The following is a 13,059-nucleotide window of genomic DNA, read 5'->3' on the forward strand; positions in this document are numbered from 1 at the left end:
ATCACTAGTTACCACTCTTGTAAACATAAGTCACTAGGAGGTCTGAACACCCACTGCAATTTAACTATCATTTTCTCTCTCACAGACATTCACACTGGAAAGCAGGCTGAGAGGTCAATTTGGGGCGAAAGTGACAGAGCGTCTGAAGCAACGTGTGACTCACAGATGACAGCCAAGGTCGACTTTTCAGCAGAATGATCAAAGATTTATGAGCACACCTCCCAGCCTTCTCTTGAACTGCAGGACACGGCAGAAAGAGGCATGTTTATGAGCACATAGGAGCCCTGCAGGCTGCGTCGCATACATCAAATATGAGCGGGGTGGACGGAGGGGTGGAAGGGATAAAATGTTTACAACAGAGTCTGACGATCGGTTTCTAATTTCACATTCAACTTTTACAAGGTGTACCTCTCAGCCCAAAGACAGGCAAACATGTCGAGTAATAGCACGCTGTTGCTGAAAATGACATGCTGTCAAAGTAGGAGAACAGACACACCTTCTTTTGCTCCTCTGCTGCTCAGCTTTCAGTTTTTATTCAAAGCATTCTGCTTCATACTGAGAAACCTGATGGAAAAGACAGGTGGTTTCTACGAAAATCAATTTACGTTTGACTGTCCGGAATATGTCAGACTAAAACATCATAATCAAAATGCAGCAGCTCCTCTCCACTGCCTTAAAACATCAGAAATATGTAGCAGAAACAAGCCATGATACTGACATGTGAATCTGATGAAGCACTTGTAATGACTCACTGCTTCTCACTCATGAAATTTGCAACAAATGCTGAAACCTTCATCTGCTCATCAACATACGACAGGATTCCAGCCGTGAAGGTGCACACCTGCACATCTCCAACACCAGCTGCAGGTTTAATAATCTTCAGGTAGTAGCAAAGAAGGCCAGGCAGCAGCTTGAAGATGATTTCAAACATCACATTACTAATCAGACACAGTGGCAATGATAGACTTCAAAAAGGTCTGAAGGAAAGTTATTAAGTGGTTCAGCGTCTAGAATCTTCATAATGAAATGTCTATATCAATTTTAAAAAATACTCACTTTTACTTAAAATTTAGCTCAGGTACCCCTCATTTCTCTTGATCATTGCTGAGACATTCCTAGACTTGACTGGAGCCCACCTGTGGCAAATTAAAAAGATTGGACATGATTTGGAAAGGCACAACTGGGACTTTGGTCACTTCGCCAAACTGAGCAATTGGGGGAGAAGGGCCTCAGTAAGAGAGGAGACCAGAACACAATAGTCACTCTGAGATCCAGAGATCCTTTGTGGAGACAGGACAAAGTTTCAGAAGGACAACCATCACTACAGTCTGGAAGCCTCTCCTCAGTGTGAAACGTATGAAAGACTGCTTGGAGCTTACAAAAAAAGCACCTGAAGCACTCTCAGACTGTGAGAAACAAGATTCTCTGATCCGAGGAGGAAACCAGGCATGGATCATCACCTGCCAAATACCATTGCAACAGTGAAGCATGGTGTTGGCAGCATCATGCTGTGGGGGTGTTTTTCAGCATCAGGGACTGGGAAACTGGTCAGGGTTGAGGGAAAGCTGAATGGAGGAAAGTAGAGAGATATTCTCAATGAAAACCTGTTGCACAGTGCTCAGGACCTCAGACTGGGCTGGACTGAGTTCACCTTCCAACATGATTATGACCCTAAGCACACAGCCAACACAACACAGGAGTGGATTAGAGACAACTCTGTGAATGTCCTAGAGTGGCCCAGCCAGAGCGCTGACTTGATCTCTGTCAAACTTCTATGGAAAGACCTGAAGATGGCTATCCACTGGTGGTCCCCATCCAACCTGACTGAGTTTGAGAGGAATGGAAAAGAAGAACAGCAGATAATTCCCCCAATCCAGGTGTGCAAAGCTTTTTGCATCATATTCAAAAGACTTGAGTCTATAATTTCTGTAAAAGATGCTTCATCTAAGTACTGAGTAAAGCATCTTAATACTTATGTCAATTTTAGTTTTATCTTTTTAACATATTTGTAGAAATGTCTAAAATTCTGTTTTCACTTTGTCATTATGGGGTACTGAGTGTAGATTGAGAAAAAATAATTTAAATGACTGTAGCATCAGGCTGCAACATAACAAAACTGAAAAAGTGAAAAGGGGCTGAATTCTTTATAAAGGCACTGTAAGTCTACCATTACTCCTCGATGTCTCATTTTGCTTCTCAGACAGCTCAGTGCACATGTCAATAGTCATTTGTAATTTGTGTTAAGTATTTACCTTTTTCTGTTCCCTTATTTCCTTTTTAGTCCAATTAAATTTCCTTTTTCTGTGGTTAAGTCCATGCCATTATCTGACCCGAATTTCCTTTTCATCTTTCAGAATCAAAGCAGGCCTGTATCCAACCAGATGGTCGATTAACTTTAGTTTAGGACAGTACAAAGTCTGTAATAAAACAAAATTTTAAAGTGGAAATTAGTGGAATTTCAAATGTGATGAAAATGAGAGATCAAATGTGATTAGTCAGAGAAATCTTGTGATTAGTCACAATAAAAAATTGTAATTATTTGATGGCCCTGGTTTTCTTTATTAATTTAGTATATATGCTTCAGTGCTGAAAGTGCAAAATCAATAATTCCCCCCTAATATCTGCATACATGTGTGTATGAGTGGTTCTAATTTTGTTCTCAACCTTTGGTGAATGTCAGAATCTTCCTAAAAATTGTGTTATTGTGTAAGTAGGTATTATGAATAAATTTCTTCTTGAGATTACCTGTGAATAAGGCTTGATGAGTTCATGAATATAAATGTATCAATACATTCAAAGATGAGCAAACTTACTTCACATTAATAAGTTTTAGTATAACATGACCACATAACTGACTGTTTTCTTTCCTACAGCACTTCCTAGTTTAATCCTTTAACAACGGCAATGGACCATATTTGAGAGATTGGATGAAAGAAAGCTCTGGAAAGAGCAGTGGGAGATAGGAGTCATTTAAAGCGAGCTTCATCATCAAGGCTGTCTGTGATGTCCAGCCATTTCCCACAAATCTTTGCCAGTGGTATCTTAAAGACTCCTCACATGCCTTCTGCTTGACCCCAGCAACATTAGAACACATCCTGGTACTTGGCAGCACAACTACGTGCTCTGGTCTTTTGCAATAGTGTTGGAAAGTAAGCAGACAATTGCAAATGCCTACCTTGCCTGCTGGTGAAAAGCTAGTCTTCTAGACACACCACTCTAAAACCTGACATTCGTTGGCGGAGAACGCAATTCAAAGATGGTGGAAGACTCAGGCCGAAGGCTCTGCTTTCCAGCATAGATCAAGTCAACCAGTGTCAGAACAGACCTTGTGCAATGGTTGGCCTTACAGTGGCCTGGGAGGATGCAGTAGAGAAGGTTTACAAGAGCAGGAAGCTGAGGTATGTAAGGTATTTTGAGCTGATGCCCTACAATTCATCTGGAGTGTTAAAATCAGGCCAGAAGAGGTTGGCTGCTGATGGCTCACAGTCACATCCACATTAAGGCTACGCTGGGAGATGGGTATGTTAGAGGCAACCCACTGTTGAGCTGTTAAAACCTCTCCAGGGCTGCTGAAAAGAGCAAAATGACGCCTCAACCAAGCAGAAAGCCATCTGGGCTTCAACTGAAGAGCCAACAAGGGAATGAATCTGAGGGTAGTTGGCACCAAAGGGGTTGGACCGCTGGGAATCACAGCTGGACCCTCTGGAGGAAGGAGTGAGCCCACAATCACCTGCTGGACCATCACGCAAGTTTCATGTGCAACAAAGGGATAGCAGCACCTAGCCCAATATCATAACAGGTTTACAATGAAACATTTTCTAATTTGCATTCCCCAAATCCCCTTCCAACAGGTTGTTATTTCTTCCTCACATCTGCGTTCTTGATGTAAAATGTAAGATGCGAAATCATTTAAATCAGAGAGGCATTGTATTTTCTGTAAAGCGTCCACCCACACACACAGGTGCCCCAGTGCTGCTAGTGACTGTGAGACAATCTTTGTAGCCGCCCACAGGAGCAAAAACAACATCAACAATGAACTCTAATGAGGCATGTTGGTGTTTTGTCAGCCAACACAGTCCTCATGAAAGGAGAGGATAATGCGCATCTGAAAAAAGCAGCTCATAAAAGTAATTCCTACTCTGGAGGAAACACACCCATTCCAGTTCCTGTTTGTATAATGCTTGTGTGAAAATGTGCAAAAAAATAATAAATTGGCGTTTCTTTTTCTTGGATGAGTTCAGTCAGCTGCTCCACTGAGAATTGTGATGGAAAAAGTTAAAGGACACGTTTGCTTCTGCTCAAAATTGGCGTTGCAGTCACAGTTGCCAACCAGCCTCTGCCAAATCAATTTGATGAAGATCCAAGAACTCGACTTTTCGAGCCTGAAGAGACCAAGAACGGGATTAAAAGGATGAGGGAGTCGCAAGAAACTGAGGCAACCCGGAGAGAGAGAGAGAAGGAGGGAGGTCGGCTACATTTCAATTACATCTATGCTACATAAATACACGACACAATCCTGTTTGCTGGGACAAAAGCCTGCTTTGAAACTGAGTGTAACACTATCCACCAGCTTGTGAATGTTCATTTTGAGTCTTTTGTAAAACATGCCACTGTAAAGTTAACTACAGGCCTATTCAAATGTGGGGATTTGGACAGATCAATTATAGCTTAGCAAAGTTTGCTTTGCATAGAAATAACTGAATCCCTCTCTGTGTCAGACAATATCAACACAAGCCTGTAATTTTGTTGTCTGCCTCATTGTTCTGCATCGCTATCTGCAGGATTGTTCAATTTACCCGCTGATAGTCTGCACGCTACCATTCTCACACAGAAATTGGATACTTTTTTTCCTCAAAGGAAAACATCTCATACCAGGTTAGTGTCTCTGAAATATAGACTCATCAGAACTACATTCATTTGAATTTACTGTCATTGCATAATACAGGTATAGTACAGACACTTCAACTAATCATTTTTTTTTTATCTTTACGTCTGGCATATTACACTCCAATGTCACGCTTCCACACTTCCTCTAAAAGCATTTGATCTTTTCCCTCTGGCTACTGTCCACTCTTTTCCAATGCAGAGCAGATGGAGGCTTTTGTGCTTGAAGAGCTTTGTCTGCCTTTATGAGCAAAGCTGGGAATATGTGTGGACTTAGGAGACGGACCCTCGATGGAGAGCAGACTACATGCGTTTCTTTGTTTCAAATTGAAGCTCTGAGAAATCAGAGAATCAGACAGTCAGAAGGCAGAGACTTTGAGGCAGAGAGCCAGGCGTCTCCTACTGAGATGCAACAGGCATGTTTTGGCTTGTTTAGACAGTAAACCGTATCTGATGTGATCAGATCTGCGTCCAAACACTTAACTCAATTCAGCTGGTTCCAGAGGGGAATATCACATACACACACATCAATGGTACACACTTTCCTCTTCTCCATCTGCTGGAAAATAAACAATTACTGTGTGAAATTCTGATTTATGTACAACAGAACTTTGATTGAATTTGTGTCACCAGTAGATCCATCAGGAGAATCCTCAAATTGGAGGACTCAACTGTTTAGTTAATCGATCACTTTTCTCGATGACATTGTACATTTGTCTCAAATACAACAATTCAGAAAGTCCTGTGTTAATGAGGAATACACTTAGGAATAAAAATAACACAGAATTTAGCAAATAAAGGCTGTATTTTTGCCCTCAGTACTAACAAAACAATGGGGAGCACAGATGGCCTAGTGGTTTAAGGCGCACCCCATGTACGTGGTCAGCCTGGGTTCAAATCCAGCCTGTTGCACTTTCCCGCATCTCTGCACAGCTCTCTTGTGCCTGTTTCCTATTCCATCCACTGTCCTCCTCTGTCTACAAAATCAGTCATTGATAACAATGACAATGTTCGCATTACTTTTCTGGCATTTGTTAGTTATATACTGTGTTGATCAAAACTGAAACACACGACTCAATTAAAAGTAATCTGAGTAAGTAAAACTGATTACTTTACACCCGTGATCATCATACTACTGAATTTAGTTTGCCAATGTTTGTTGGAATTTTGTATGTGGGTAATGGTGGTGATGGTAATGGCTGAAACACCAGATGAATTACAAAATTTTAAAAAAGAGAATGTTATAAAGGATTTAAACACCAGCAAAGGTTTTAACAGCAAACAGTGTTGCTGAGATATTTCAGTCTGATGCATTGTATTAGGCCAGTCTTTGCTGTCTTTGGAACAATGTCACAGAGTCCTGGTCCTTCTTCCATTTGAGAATCATCGAGCCCACAGTGCCCTTGGGAACCTTCAGTGCAGCCTAACTTTTTCTGCAGCCTTCCCCAGATCTGTGCCTTGCAACAATCCTGTCTCTGAGCTCTGCAGGCATCTTCCCTTGACCTAATGGCTTGGTGTTTGCTCTGATATGCATTGTCAACTGTGAGGCCTTCTATCAGAGGTGAACTCCAATCAAGGTGTAGAAACATCTCAGCAAAGATAAAAATCAAGAGGAGGCATTTTAGCTAAATTTCAAGTGATGTTGTAAAGGGTCTGAACACTTACATCAATGACATAATGTTTTCTATCAGGGCTACCTAATATAACCATCAGACAGACTGCAGGTGAATGCTCATATTATCTTTGAATAATGCTGTAGCACAAGAATGACAAAGATTCCTGAGTTACAGTGATATTAGCAAGGAAGTGGTAAATTGATAACATAGCTGAAGTCAGTAGGTTTAGGGCACTTTCACATTAGGCCCAGTTGTTTCGAACCGCGCCACGGCACAATTCCTCCACCTCCCCCTTCCCCCATGGCTTGCTTTCACACTAGCAACGTTGAACCATGCCCGAGCGCACTTGCGTATTTACTCGGTCTAAAACAGCAGGTGGTGGTATGCACGTAGCTGGTTTAAAACCCCGCAAAGGAGAAAGAAGAAGCTACCATGGCAACCTCTGGGGTCATGACCTGAGTGAAGACTGTTTTTGTTTTGACCTGGCAAAAAGTCCATCCTGCAGCCATGGATGATTAAAATCACTTTTAAGATGCCAGCAACTTCACTCTTCGTATCTGCACATCTACGTGCAGCTCAGAGGATTAAATGGGCTCGCGCTGCGCAGACACAGCGGTTTTATTGCCTTTGTACCTCCTCTCACTGACTCCAAGTTGTGTTCATCTGTAAGGTGAGTCACAACAGACCATTTACTGTCTGGATTCTGATGATTTCCGCCCTTTATTGAGGAAAAATGTGAACAAACTGCCACGCTGTAAAAAGAAGTTTAGTTTTTACGATGATGTCATAAAGCTGATACGACGCTCTGTCCCGTATCCAAGCGCGGTTGCATTCACATCTCACCCGAAACCGTGCCAGAGTCCACTTGAATTGCTCCCAAGACTACCTCCCCAGGTGGGCCCGAGCCCGGTGCCCGGGCGCAGTTTGTTTGTATTCACACTACCCAAACGACTGGACTTTGGGCTCGAGTGCACTCAGATCTGGGACTGGGCCCCCAGTGGGAAAGCCACCTTAGTAACTTGTGGGTTATCAAATATGATGTTTTCTTTTTAAATGTTGGTATCTAAAGTCCTTTCATTTGCATGCGAATAAGAAATTTGTGCCTTGAAAAGATTGTTTGAAATCCTGAATCTAGAGTTTAAAACCTAGAGTACAGCATAAGAAGATTCTACCAGCAATCACTTGACATCATTCAAAATATTTAACAAAATATCTATTATTTAAGGACAAATCTTCTTAAGTTTCTTATCAAAAATAGTTATTTTGAACATGATATACACATTTTTGTATCCAAATCTAAGAAAAAAATATAATAATCAGCTGGTGCATCTTAGGAAAGTTGATCATATTTCATGAAAAAACTTTGACTGAAAGTTCGAGGCCATAAAGTAGCTATAACCGTAGTGCTGGGATGAGAAACTGAACTGAAACAGCTGCCAATTAAATTACCTCATTTAGCCTTTAACAAGTCATTCTGTCTGCTCCGCAGTTTATTTAACAAGTGAAAGCTGTTTGAGGTAAGACAGTAAAGGCCTGGAGGGCAGCCTGAAGGCAAACATCTTCACAATGAGACCTGCAGGGGAGGAAAAGTTTTCAGCTCTCCCTGCAGATTCTCTACACTGCAGGTTCACCAAAACACCAATTTGAAATTTATGACAGAAACAGAGGGGCTCCTCCAGGTAAATCCAATTTTTCATAATAATTTTCTTATGTTTCCCAAGACCATGTTTGTGCACCAATTAGCCTTGCTGTTTTAAGTCTATCAACATTCAAACACTATGATTTTACTCTGCTGGTCTGAAGTATAAATTACCTCCAAGGTAGACTTACATGTGAATTAAAACTGCTCAACTGGACTTAAAATGTTTGAAAACACAAGAGGACTCTGTGATCTGTGGCTTTTTATGATTGGCAATGCAGATGATTGATGATAAACCCACTCTCTGATATGTAAATGTGTGCTATGGGGCCAAAAGTAGAAACCTCAAATGGCACCTGGATATGGTTGTTAGATGTCTCATAATAAAATATGTACACTAATCTGATGCAAAAGCAAACTTAATCCTCACGGTGAAACTTACATTCATGACCACCTTTTTCTTTTTTGGAGTCACAGGGGAAATGCAACCAAGAAACAGCAAAGTGCTGATGGAGTAAATTGTCTTGATTGGTTGCACAGTGTCACCTAAAAGACTTTCAACCACATGGATGAATTAAATGGAGAATGTTGCCATTTGTACCTTAGATGGGACAAAACATGATTACATAAAGAAGCAGGACAAAGCAAATATCTGAAAGCCATTAGGTTACAGAACAGCATGCATAGACTTTATTTTTACTTTACTTTCCCAAGATTAAATAGCAATGGTAATTTCTCAAGCAATTATCTCATTTTCTTGAGAAAACCAGCATTTTTATTCCATGGGAGTATGATAAATAAGGTAAAATATGTCTATATGATTGAAATTTACTTGCCAGTTCCACCCAATTTTCCAAAAGTTGCCCACTATGGCCTAACAGAGGGAAGGCCTCCAAAGCCCAAGGGTTCATAAAGATCCTATCCTCTGCCTTTAAAAAAAGATGTCATCCTTAAAAGTTCATAAAACATTCCATCCTTGCCTTTAAAGATGAAATCATTAAAGTATTAATGTCCACTTAGGGTTTCTGTACATCATAAACTTTGTGTCCACCCCTTAATTCCAAGAACACTTTCACAACCCACTTTTATGTCCAGACCAGTTGAGAACCAGTGGGATAAGTTATGATACAGTACAACACAATATGCACAATATGATACAGAGGACACAATATGATGCAATAAGATATAATTTATAAGATATGATGCAATACATGAGGTATGGTACGTATTAGTGTGGTGCGGTATAGTACGACACAGTACCATTCAAACTGATACAGTGCAATACAATAAAATAGGAAAAGCTACAATATGATACAAAGCTGCGAGATACAATATGTTGCAGAAAACAGGGCAGGACAGAATGCGATGTGTTGTGATATAATGTGATATGATAAAATGTGATATGATACAGAAGATACAATACAATACAATATGATACAGACACAATACCATGCGATTCGATATGATACAAATATTTGATTCAGAAGATGCAATATACAGAGAATATAATACAGAAGATAGGATGGGACAGGACAGGATAGGATAGGGCAGGACAGGGCAGGGCAGGACAGGACAGGACAGGACAGGACAGGATGGGACAGGATAGGACAGGATAGGACAAGACAGGAAAGGACAGGACAGGGCAGGACAGGACAGGACAGGACAGGATGGGACAGGATAGGACAGGATAGGACAGGACAGGACAGGATAGGATATGACAGGATAGGGTAGGAAAGGAAAGGACAGGACAAGATAGCATGCAATTGATATGTTATGGTGCATGGCTCGTGACAAGAAAATAACTGATTTATAGTGAGACAGTCATGTAATGATACATTATGACCAAATTACTGAAGAATATAAAATGCCCCTATAAAGATAAAGTGCTGGATAAATGCATTCAACCACTGCAATATGATGTCACTATCACTTCTTATCAAGCATCATCTCTTTCTCTCATTTTCACTGCTTTAACTTAGCCTTTTAGTCTTTTCCTTCTTTTATCCCACTGTCAACTTCATTTTTGGCATGTTAATTTCTCGTCACGTCACCCATATTCATGTCATGTTTGCTTCTTTGAGGAGTCATGAAGTAGTGACACTTGCAGTCAAACAGGTAAAGAAACTAAGAGCTGCTTTTAACTAATAAATCGCAGTTTCAATATTTTTCTCCATCCCTGACAGGTTTCAGGTTACATTCTTAGTCCTTCTAAGTACAATTTTAAATGGATTCAACCTTTTTAAAAAGAGTGAGCAGCACTAATCAGGAAACATATCTAGTCTACATGTGTGAAGAATACATCTTTTCATCACTGAGAACAAGACTAATGAAAATCATTCCCAGACAAAATTGGTGTTAGCAGAAAGACTACACTTAAAGCTTCAGATGGGGATCAGCACAGGCACACATCTCGCATGAATCTAAGATCCTTATATTATGATGCAATTTATAATTTGCATATCTGAAAATACCAGCCAGAGGCTAACAGATCAAACATTTCTCTCAAGTTTGGACATTAATCCTCAAGACTGAGCTCTCTGCAGTCTCACTCATCACCTTCAAATATTTATCTCTAAAAATGATCTTAGATTTACAAATAACAGTGTATGTCTCCTTTTGACGCCTTCAACAGAGGTCACAGGCAGTCTGCTGAGGTCAGACCCATGGACACTGAAAGGGCTTTTCCTCTCTGTGTTGAGCAGCTCTGCATTAAAGCATGAAGCTCCAGAGAGGAGATAAACACTGCAGGAGGGATTTCAGTTTGCCTACAGCAACATTGCCACCACCTGGTTGCTTTGATACATGCTGCAGCCACATGGAATAAAAAATGTGCCCCTTTTCCTCTCAGTAAAGGAGACCTGGATGAGAATTTGAGGCACGGATATTTGTGTTTGACCCTTTAAAGCATTTGACAATCCCTGTGCTGAGAGTGCACATCAGATATTAGCATAAAAAATAACACACTGAACAGGCAGATTGCGCTAAATAATTCAAATGAATCCAATTAAAATGATTCTCTCTTTGTATAACAACTCTATAAATTGCATTTTTGACAACAAAGATCAATTTTCCAAGGGATTTATCACAAGAAAATGCTATTTATGATCCTTCAGAACCTGTTAGTGATCAATAATTTAAACATGGTCCTTAACAGTCCACAGAAAGTCAGCATAAAATAGCCTCCACTGATTTCTACATATCTTTGATCAGTGTGCCACCTAGTGAGAAGTACAAGAGATCAGCACAGAGTGATCCAGGTTTCTCTTTCTTCTTCTGAGTCAAAGACTTTAGAAAAAACTCATCTCAAGGGGGATTGCTGAACCATCGGCTGAACATTAAAGCCTCCGATGGCTCTTTGATAATCTGCCTGAGGCCTCCTCTTCTTCAACACCTAATGAAACCACTCACAGAGGATAGTGACTCTCACTGAAACTCCTCTAAGAGTCGTGCACAGACACATTCAGGTAATTAATTTATAGATAAGGAGTGGCTTCGGTTTAATACTGTGAGGAACAGTAAAGAGGGCTGGAAACTTTGGGCTTTTAGTAAAGGTTTTAGGGTTGTGGCATGGATTGAAAATGTTTTAACTGATTCTTAGAGTTGAAACATTATCACTGCTTCAATCTATGATAATTCTGTTACAACAGCTTAATTAAATTTCAGCGCAGGAGCAGGTAAAAGCAGCACAGACGGCAATGTAATCCTTTAACAGCCGTAAATGAGTCAAAGAAAAAAATTCCACCCTCGGGTCTTCTTACATAACAATCCTTTGTTGTTGGGTGCACTCTAGGATTCACTGCATTTTAATTTATTTCACTGGTGTACCCAAACTATCTCAGTCCCCCAACATCAGTGAGTCACTTTACAGATTTCCCCAAATCACACTGATGAGAAATGGAGTGATAATGTCACACAGAGCTGTGTGGGCGAGGAAAATGAGCACGGCAGGAGCAGAAGAAGACAAAAGATTACTTTTAACCAGACGTGTCACTTTGTTTGTTTTCTAATAAGATGTTGAGAAATGTATGAAATTTCTGAATTTAAGCACAAGCTAAGAAAGTCAGTCTATGTCAACACATGGCAGATTTCCAGCTCTTTCCATAGACATACAAGACAAAATGAAAAAAAAAAAGGAACCCGGGAGGGCAAGTTGCATCACTTACAGTTTCCAGCAGCAACGAAAGCAGCATGAAAATGAGCTTAAGGAGAAACTTTGAAGACACAAGCGACAGACAGAAGAGAAGAGATCTCTGTGCATCAGTTGAAATAAGTGGGGGAAATGAGAATCTTCTCTCTGAGTCGGGGTAAACACTGCTTGTTAGAGAAGACCTGTCTGAGCTCAAACATGACATTTGAAAATCCAGAGCTGCATGCTGGAGTGCTTTTTCGAAAGCCCGGGCTACAGGCAGCAACCAGTGACAAAGCTGCAGCCAATTAGGACTGTTGTGAGCTAGTGGCTGTCTGTCAGGGTAGGATGAAAGTGGGTCAGAGCAGCAGACTATCTTTGTAACCGAGTACAATGGCAGGTAGCTCCAAACTCTCAAACTTGGAATGAGACAGACGGAGATTTAATAGCTGAACTTTAAATTTGCTCTAATATAGGGTGACGGCTCAGAATCCATTATCATTATCAGCCACTTTGATGCTCCAAATTGAATTTCAGAGCAGGTTTCCAACAGTAGAGGAGCCACTTTAAAAGTTCAGACTGCAGGTATTATCGCTATCGTTCATTACCAGCTCTCCACGCAGGTAAACAACTCTGTGAGTTCAAAGGCTCATCAGCTCTACATATTAGCCCGTCAGACAGTCCTGTGAGGAGGAAAATGCTGCCGCCATATTTCATGGGCTCTCTCACTTCTCTCTCACATCAAACAAGACAGACTGAGCCGGATAGGAGGGAGTGGAGCGCCGGTTAATGAT

The 13,059-nt window shown here is 40.8% G+C and overlaps 1 protein-coding gene across 5 annotated transcripts in view; it reads right to left on the minus strand.

The window, feature by feature from the left end:
• The window catches only part of kaznb (kazrin, periplakin interacting protein b), a 205,780-nt gene that overhangs the window by 173,979 nt on the left and 18,742 nt on the right, over positions 1–13,059 (minus strand). The window lies entirely within an intron of this gene.

This window comes from Cheilinus undulatus, linkage group 3, assembly GCF_018320785.1.
Source record: "Cheilinus undulatus linkage group 3, ASM1832078v1, whole genome shotgun sequence".
NCBI classification, from domain to species: domain Eukaryota; kingdom Metazoa; phylum Chordata; class Actinopteri; order Labriformes; family Labridae; genus Cheilinus; species Cheilinus undulatus.